General features: G+C 46.1%; 1 long non-coding RNA gene across 1 annotated transcript in view; it reads left to right on the top strand.

The window, feature by feature from the left end:
* Positions 1-8,047, top strand: part of LOC119977630 — a 30,640-nt gene extending 22,593 nt beyond the window's left edge. Inside the window, exon 3 of the long non-coding RNA XR_005463240.1 lies at positions 7,823-8,047. This is a non-coding gene — a long non-coding RNA (uncharacterized LOC119977630). The remainder of the gene's footprint in view (positions 1-7,822) is intronic.
* The last annotated feature ends 2,011 nt before the right edge of the window (positions 8,048-10,058 follow it).

Consider the following 10,058-nt stretch of genomic DNA (forward strand, 5'->3'; position numbering starts at 1 on the left):
AGGGGGTAAGGAATTAAGTGTGCATTGCGGGGAGGGGACATTGTGGTCATTGGGGAGTTTGGGGGGGAGGCAGGGAAGATGGGGATTGTGGGTCAGCACCATCGGGAGAGTGGGGCGGTCGTGTAAACCTGTACGAAGAACATTAAAATACTTTCACCACAACCAGTATGATTCTTCTGGCTCCTTGTTCCGCGATGCGGGCCGACCACCAATCCCATGCCCCATTCCCTCAGACATGGCCCTCCCCTCCCCCCCCCCAGCACCTCCACACAAGGACCACCCCGCGCCCCCCACCCAAGACAGCCTGTACACGCACACCCGGCCGTGGACATGTGCCAGAGCTGGGGCCACCCCCTGTTGATCAAAGTTTGGCCACTCTGTGGTTGCTGCCTCCCACAGTGTTCAAACACAGTGTTCATGCATGAAGGTGTGACTTTGATGTTAGGCAATTAGACCCACATGCTACATGGCCCACCCACCCACGGGGAACCACTTGCGATGTGTACAGTGCGCACTTAACCACAATTGCCAATTCCTTATTATCAATAGCCTTTAACTGGAAGGCACTGATACTTCCCAGCCCCCATGAAGGCCCACTCCCAACTGGGGCTGCACCTCCCCGGTTGCCCCTGCCACAACCACACTTGCCCCGCGCATAGGGGCAGCATGCCCAGTGTTCCCAGGCTCGTTGCCTGTGAACGAAGATGGCTGCTCACCTTCTGATCTCCCAGCAGCAGCCCATCCGCCTGGTTCACGTTTTTCAAAAGGAGTTCTAGTCGGCGCAAGCATGGCCACTTGCTGGATCACAGGAAGCCATTGGATATGGGGTGGCTCCCGATAATTGTAGGGAAGTAGGCTTAAGTGATAATCGCAACTTCGCCTATGGGACAGGCACGTGCATCGCAAACGGTTTGGCGACCACCGCATTTCTTGTTTTCGGGCTTCCCGCTGTTCACTGGCCTCATTGAACTCTCGCTCGAGAATTGCGACCCAAATCATCTAACCAGGTGGATACTTTAGGTGGTATGGAATATCTCCAATTGAACAATATTCACCTCCTGACTATCAAAGAGGCAAAATCTAGAATGTCCACCCCCATCTCCAAATGGGATGCCGGCGAGTCAGAGACCCCAAATATTGCTACCCATGCGCAAGGTTCTCCAGCCACCCACAGAATCTTAGATATCAGATCAAAAAAGGAGACCCAGGAGCTAGCAAGTTTACGACAAGACCAAAACACTTCAGAGCTGTGGAGGGGGAGAGGACAATGTTTAAGAGGTGTCGAACATTGACTGACAACTGCCGGCCTTTAACAAAGCCTGTCTGATCCTCAGATATGAGACAGGGCTCCAGGGGGGATGCTAAGACCTCAGCCTGTAGTTTAACATCTGTGTTAACAAGTGAAATGGGTTAGTACACTCTACTGAATTTCTGTCCCCCTTGAGTAGCATAGAAATTGAGACCTAAGTGAGAGTCAGAGGTAGTGACACCCTGGACAGTGAATCATTCAACATGCCTAATAATAGAGGTGTGAGCTGTTCTGAAAACATTTTATAAAATTTGGTTGAAAGCCGCCAGGACCGAGGGCTTTGCCAAATTGCAATCACCCAATGCATTTCAGTATTTCTTTTGGGCATAAGGGGGAGTCCAAATCCCGTCTCCTGCCTCTCTCTATGGCCAGAAGATTGTTGAGAAAACTCATCCTACCTGAAGTGTTTGGAGGAGGCTTTGACTCATATAGCTCATGATAAGATGAGCTGAAAGCCGCACTAACCTGGACAGGACCTGAAACCAAGTGATCTTCCTTGTTCCGAAACAAAGGGAGTTCATGAGAGACAGGTTGCTTCTTCAGTTGATGTGCAGGTAAATGACCCACCTTCTCCCCATGCTCATAGAATGTGCCCCAAGAAAGTTATAACTGATGCACGGCCTTATCCATAAGTATCAATTCAAATTGGAACTGTAAATCTTTTCTCTGCAACAGTAGATCCGGCAATGGGGGCAGCAGGGTAGCATTGTGGATAGCACAATTGCTTCACAGCTCCAGGGTCCCAGGTTCGATTCCGGCTTGGGTCACTGTCTGTGCGGAGTCTGCACATCCTCCCCGTGTGTGCGTGGGTTTCCTCCGGGTGCTCCGGTTTCCTCCCACAGTCCAAAGATGTGCAGGTTAGGTGGATTGGCCATGATAAATTGCCCTTAGTGTCCAAAATTGCCCTTAGTGTTGGGTGGGGTTACTGGGTTATGGGGATAGGGTGGAGGTGTTGACCTTGGGTAGAGTGCTCTTTCCAAGAGCCGGTGCAGACTCGATGGGCTGAATGGCCTCCTTCTGCACTGTAAATTCTATGATAATGGGGCACGTTAATATTGGCGGTCTTAGTCATTCCAATCTCTCCATTTTCATGATGCGAACTTTATATGAGATAATTTCCCCCCTGATGAAGGCCTTCCCAGAGTGTCGAAGGCGATATTTACTCTGATTTGTTGAGCAGCATGGCAGCACAGTGGTTAGCACTGTTGCTTCACAGCGCCAGGGATCTGGGTTTGATTCCCGGCTGGGGTCACTCTCTGCGTGGAGTCTGCACGTTATCCCCATGTCTGCGCGGGTTTCTTCCGTGTGCTCCGCTTTCCTCCCACAGTCCAAAGATGTGCAGGTTAGGTGGATTGGCCAGGCTAAATTGCCCTTCGTGTCCAAAAAGGTTAGGTGGGGTTACAGGGATAGGGTCGAGATGTGGGCTTAAGTAGGGTGGTCTTTCCAGGGGCTGGTGCAGACTCGATGGGCCAAATAGCCGAATAGCCTCCTACTGCACTGTAAATTCTAAGATTCTTCATAAGGTCTGCTTTGGCACCAGCAAATGCTCACAAAATTTGTCATCAGACATCAAAGTGATATCTAGTCTGCAAGGTGGGTGTTGGGGAGAGCCAAAATTAAAATAAAAATCAACAAAATGAGGGGCATGGTTAGGGATGACAAATGCCAAGTATTCGGCTGCCACCCATGAAGCAAAGGGGGACTTATCAACAATAAAAAAAATCAATTCGGGAATAATCACAGTGAACATGTGAGAAAAAGGAAAGTTTTTTGCTAATTGGATGCAGAAAACACCACGGATCTACCCCACCGATCCATTCCATAAATGAGGTCAATGCCCTGGTCATCCAAGATGGGGTCAGAGATTTTTGCATGGAACGGTCCAATGGGGCGTCCGAGACACGATTCAGGTCACCTCCGAGAATCATCCGATGTGAATCTAAGTCAAGAAGAAAGTGCACCTGTGAGTTTACAAAGTTTATGTCAGTACAGTGAACCACAGACAGCAATATAATGACCATTAGTGTCATCCACATTCCGAGAGGGGAAGAATTGTACTTTTTTATGGATTAGTATTGCTGTGCCTCTCACCCTACTGTTAAGGTTTGAATGAAAGACTTGTCCCACCCAATTTTTGTGAAGAAGTATCTGGTCCTTCACACACAGATGGTTTCCTGTTCAACTGTTTATACCCTAAGATGAGCAAAATCCTGAGCCTGCTTCACTGAGATCCATTTAGCCCCCTGACATTCCAGGTTAAGAGGTGAAGTGGAGATCCCTCATTCATTTGGGGCCAACCATACCTCCTGAAGAATATCAAGCAAGGGATCTTCACAACTCAAGGTGAGGAGGGTTCATTCAGGATGGCAACCAAACCAGGTCCAATGACCAGAAAAACATAGAGTAGCAGATACCATCAACCAACTAACTTTAACAACCTCCACCCCCCCATCCCTCCCAAACCCAACAACACCCATTAATAATGTTACCCAACAATCCCTTATCACAAAATCCGTACGCAACATGATACTACCAAAACTATATTCTAATTTCCTGTCCACAAAATGTTGGTGACGAGGAGCTGCAGCACACCCTCTCTTGTACCTTCCATCAGCTAAACACATCATTAGCTGGGAGGCTTTCCCTTCAACCATATACTTAAAGAAAAAAGTTAACGCTTATAGAATTCTCAATGCAATGATAACATGAAAAAATACATTCAAAACCCAACAATAATTTATACTGTGATGTTGAACGAAGTAAATAATGGCATGATGGGAAAACTGGTCAACTACTGGGTACAATGTAAGAAAAGTTGACCTTGCATGACCTAAAGCCTGAATAAGATCAGAGAAGGTCAAGATGATCCGAAATGCCTGGACTCCGTAAATTCTGATAAGACTAAACTCGTCATAACCCAAAGCAGTATAAATACGACAAGATAAGGGCAGGAAGAAACAAATCTCCCCCGACTCCTAAACATTCCATCCAAGGACAAAATAATGATCTGAGTGATGGGACAGAGACCTGAAAGGTCAGCAAGGTGATGCCTGTTTTATGATATTGCTTATGATTGTACTTCTGATCGAATTCCTGATCAAGCTGTAGTCACGTAATCCTGATTCTGATAATGTATAAATACTGAGCTAATTTTCTGCGAAAGCGCGAACTTGGAAAGGAATCCGCAGTGACATTAACTGCGCTCTGACCTCAAGTTTCAGCCATAAACAGCAGTCTGTTTGAAAATAAAGTCTTGTTATGTTTTCTTAACGAGCGTTGTTGAATCTTTCTACCACAGTCCAGAAGCGGGAAAAATATTGGGCGCGATTCGCCGCCCCCCCCACGACGGGTCGGAGAATAGCGGGAGGGCCTTCCCGACATTTTTTATGACCTTCCGCTATTCTCCGCCCCCCCCCCCCCACGGCCGCCCCACGACACGAATCGCTGCTCGCCGTTTTTTACGGCGAGCAGCGATTCTCCCCTAGCCGATGGCCCGATTTCCCAGGCCTTTACGGCCGTTTTCACGAACTCCAACACACCTGCTCTCACAGTTCGTGAAAACGGCCGCAAAGTGCCGTTCTGGAGAACCATGCCACCGATTGGCACGGCCGCACCACGGCCGTACCAAGGGTGGCATGGGCCCGATCGCGGGCAGCGGGTCCGAACCCCGCGCACTCTTTGTTCCTCCGCCGCCCCACTGGATCAGTCCGCGGGGCGGCTGAGGGGCATAACGCCCCGCGCATGCGCGGGTTTCATGCACATGCGTGATGACGTCATCCGCACATGCGGGGATTGGAGCCGTCCAATCCGCGCATGCGCGGCTGACGTCATCGTTTGCGTCAGCCGCCGTTAACCTTGGCGCGCGGGCTTAGCGAAGTTCGCTAAGCCTGCGATGGCGAGGTTCACGGGGCCCCGCTGCTAGCCCTGACCGGGGAGCAGAATCGGGTCCCGGGAGGGGGCCAGTTTCACGGCAGCCTTCACGACTCTCCGCATTTGCGGAGAATCGCGCCCATTGTCTTCTACATTACTCCAAATTCAATACAAGCAATGTGAAAATCCCTAAATATCATAATGCATAGAAACTCCAATAGTAGAGAGAATCAAACAGAGTTCAAATTGAGTTTCAGAACAAATGCATTTGCCTCTTCAGGAGAGTAAAAAGAGTGACCCTTCTCCCCGACAGACACAAGGAGCTGCTCTGGGTAGATCAAATCAAACCAAAGTCCTTTTTTGTATAAAATGGATTTCAACTGTGAAAGGCTGCTCTTTTCTCCGCCATGTCCATGCTTATGTCTTGATATAGCTGAACAGAGTTGCCTGCCCATTTATCTCCCGGTGCTACTTGGCACAGCGAAGGACCAGTTCCTTCTCCTTAAAATTTTGGGACCTAACCACAACCGCACATGGGGATTCCCCAGCACGAGGTCTCGGTCGCAATGAACGATGAGCACGGTTTAGCCCCAGAGGGGACACCAACACATTTTCACCCACCATTTTGGATCTCATACTGGTGAAATATTCTGTAGGGGTGTTGCCCTCCAGCCCTCAGGAAAACCCATGATAAGGATGTTTTGCCTCTGCGAATCTACTTGGCGCTTACATTCTTATTAAGAACAAAGAACAAAGAAAATTACAGCACAGGAACAGGCCCTTCGGCCCTCCCAGCCTGCGCCGATCCAGATCCTTTATCTAAACCTGTCCCCTATTTTCCAAGGTCTACTTCCCTCTGTTCCCGCCCATTCATATACCTGTCTAGATGCCTCTTAAATGATGCTATCGTGCCCGCCTCTACCACCTCCGCTGGTAAAGCGTTCCAGGCACCCACCACCCTCTGCGTAAAAAACTTTCCATGCACATCTCCTTAAATTAATTCCCACAACTGATGATAGGCGGCTGGTTTCCAATGAAAAGATCCGATCACTGTGGTTGGTTCGGGCTGTTTCCATATTTTTTACTGTGCTCCCAGTAATTCAGCTCATATTTTCCATTTTCCCAGGCATATAAGCTAAAGCTTCAAAGACGGACCTCTCCAGCTCTTCTGCTGAACTCTGATGGTGTCTTACCAATTCGGCCACGACAATGCGGCTGATGTCGTTAGCTCGGCAACATGTTTGGCAGGGGAGAAGGAGAGCCCATCCTCACCATCTTGCAGCCAGCCAAGTCTTGCAAAGATCGGAATCTGAGGAGCAAGTGCAACCCGCTTCTTCCCTGCTTTTGTCTTTTCTCGGCATTATCTTGGGGTCGAAGCATTTGTCTGTCGAGTACTCAGTTTTTTTATTTTTATGAAAGGTCGCTGCACTTTAAAAAGCGTTTTCTGAGCAGAGAGCCTCCTCGTGCATCTCCCTCCATTACATACATCACTGGAAGTTGGGCTTTTCAATAAAGCTCTTGTTTGTTTGTACCTTAGTGGCCTACAAGCCTATCTTTTAAAAATTCCACAATGTCTCAATGAAAACTCTCAAGATGCAGCCTTCTTTAAAGTGAGTGATATGGCAACTTTCTTCAGGATACATTTTTGTTTCAGTGAGTAAATGAAAAGGAATGAAACAAAACAGAAGTGTCATATAAACACCATGAAAACAAGTGAAGAGCACAACACAATGTTTTCTCTGCCCGAGATATTTTATGACTGCTCTTCAAAGAGAGTAAGAGATATGTTTACGGGTAACTTCCCCCCTACAGATTTTATCTCATTGTTCAGTCTTCTGCAAAGAGGAGAGATTTATTTGACGGGTTTTAATTGCCAGGAAGACTACAGTGTACAACCATATTGATGTATCAGTGTGTAGCTCATAGGCAGCTCAATTATATGAATAGGCATAGATAAACTGTTTATTTGGTGAAAATATTTGAGAATTAAAAGGAAGAAAATGGGAGCTGCTCCGAAGTATGTAAGTTCAAAGATGGTGTAATATATAAAATCTACGTATGATTTTGGTGATATGCAGTTCCTTGACAAACCTAGTGAGATAATTAAATTTGGTGCAGTAATAGCATTTCCTAATGGAGGTACAAACATACAGGGCCCATTAAAATGTCATTCCTACTTGCTAATGAATATACTCCCAATGACATATTATTTATTGTGGACGTTACCAGCAAAATGACAATTAGCGGTGCCAGAAAACATTGATGGAGTCAACACACTGATCATCAACTGTGCCTTAGTAAGGCACTATCGAGTAAGGCAGGGCTAGATTATCTCAGTGGGTTAGACAGCTGGTTTGTGGTGCGTAATAAGACCAGCCCCACAGGTTCAATTCCCATACCAGCTGAGAATTCTGAATTTTCCCTCTGTGTACCTGAACAGGTGCCGTAATGTGGTGACCAGGGGCTTTTCACAGTAATTTCATTGCAGCATTAACGTAAGCCTACTTGTGATGATAAAGGTCATTTACATTTAATCCATGTGACAAATCGAGACTCCAAGTGTGAATTATGGCCTTGGTTTCCACCAGGTTATCTAATGCTGTCAAACTCCTTTTGCGCTTTAATTCATTCTTCACATTTCAGGGGAAGGTAAAGAACGAGAAAAAAGGAGAAAAAGTTTAAAGCAGGAAAGAACGAAGAAAACAATTGATGTCAGAGGAGGAAAGACTCACCCAGACAGAAACAGAGAATCGATTACTGTACGTCAATCTCTGAAACCTACCAAGGTTGTTCCTAAAACAACTTAGGTGCTGAGCATCCGAGTATAAAATGTGAACTGCCAATATAGGTGTTGCCATTTTGAAATGTGAAAACAGTACCACCAATAATTCAGATTGACTTAATGGCACTGTTTAATGAATAAATTAATGATGAAAATATATCTTTAAACCTGTCAAATTCATTGTCTTTGGCATTCGAAGCAAAGACTGCATGAAATTCAATGAATCATTTTGGCTCTGGCATCATCATATGGATCCCACTCTGGATCAAATGTTGCACCTTCAGTTTCAGACTCATCGCTCCACAGCAAATCATTGCCCGCACCATCTATTGAACTGGATGTTCTGTATGTTTGAATGATCTGACGATAAGATGGATGCTAGCACCCCCCCCCCCATAATGTGGGTCTTATTTCTTTGCAGTTGGAAGGGATCACCCCACACTTTCTTTACTAATGCCACTGGGATGCTTATTCTGCACATTGGATTGGATTGGATTATTGTCACTTGTACCGAGGGACAGTGAAAAGTATTGCTCTGCGTATAGTTCAGACAGATCATAAGACCATAAGACATAGGAGTGGAAGTAAGGCCATTCGGCCCATCGAGTCCACTCCACCATTCAATCATGGTTGATTTCAACTCCATTTACCCGCTCTCTCCCCATAGCCCTTAATTCCTCGAGAAATCAAGAATTTATCAATTTCTGTCTTAAAGACACTCAATGTCCCGGCCTCCACCGCCCTCTGTGGCAATGAATTCCACAGACCTACCACTCTCTGGCTGAAGAAATTTCTCCTCATCTCTGTTCTAAAGTGACTCCCTTTTATTCTAAGGCTGTGCCCCCGCGTCCTAGTCTCCCCTGCTAATGGAAACAACTTCCCTACGTCCATCCTATCCAAGCCATTCATTATCTTGTACGTTTCTATTAGATCTCCCCTCAACCTCCTAAACTCCAATGAATATAATCCCACGATCCTCAGACGTTCATCGTATGTTAGGCCTACCATTCCTGGGATCATCCGTGTGAATCTCCGCTGGACCCGCTCCAGTGCCAGTATGTCCTTCCTGAGGTATGGGGCCCAAAATTGCTCACAGTATTCTAAATGGGGCCTAACTAGTGCTTTATAAATCCTCAGACGTACATCCCTGCTTTTATATTCCAAGCCTCTTGAGATAAATGACAACATTACATTTGCTTTCTTAATTACGGACTCAACCTGCAAGTTTACCTTTAGAGAATCCTGGACTAGGACTCCCAAGTCCCTTTGCACTTTAGCATTATGAATTTTGTCACCGTTTAGAAAATAGTCCATGCCTCTATTCTTTTTTCCAAAGTGCAAGACCTCGCACTTGCCCACGTTGAATTTCATCAGCCACTTCTTGGACCATTCTCCTAAACTGTCTAAATCTTTCTGCAGCCTCCCCACCTCCTCAATACTACCTGCCCCTCCACCTATCTTTGTATCATCGGCAAACTTGGCCAGAATGCCCCCAGTCCATACATGAAAAGAAAATACACAGAGCAAACATAAATTACACAATGTAAGTACATTGATCGATCATTCTCGATCCATAGCTTCACTGCATCCTCTCCCATCGAACCGTTGTCATGGATATGAATCTTTTGTGCTCCTGAAGGGATCTTGAATTTCAACATATCCTTCCATTTGAAAATCATCATAGGCTTTGTTTTTGTTCCATTGGTCAAGCAGGCCAATGCCATCATGAATGTGGTCTTTTCATGCCCTGTGCTTTTTCCATGACAATTGTTTTGAATCTTTCCAGTTCATTTGCTGGGCACATCGAAATTCATGGGCTTTTCATTTGTATTGTTGATATAGCATAATGTGGACACAAATTCTTTTGCTGCTGTCTGATGATACTTGTGTCATTCCCAGTGAATTATGAATTTTCAGTCAATACTTCTAAAAACTAGGACACAAATAAACTATTAAAATGGCTGCTGTAAAACATGGATGGCTGGATTCTCCAATTTTGAGGCTATGTCCTGAGGAAGTGAGGCTTCAGATCCTCCTGATGATGGTTGTAATTCTGAATTACATCTCTATAATCAAGATTTGCAGCTCCAGGACTTT

The sequence above is a fragment of the Scyliorhinus canicula genome, chromosome 1, assembly GCF_902713615.1.
Source record: "Scyliorhinus canicula chromosome 1, sScyCan1.1, whole genome shotgun sequence".
NCBI classification, from domain to species: domain Eukaryota; kingdom Metazoa; phylum Chordata; class Chondrichthyes; order Carcharhiniformes; family Scyliorhinidae; genus Scyliorhinus; species Scyliorhinus canicula.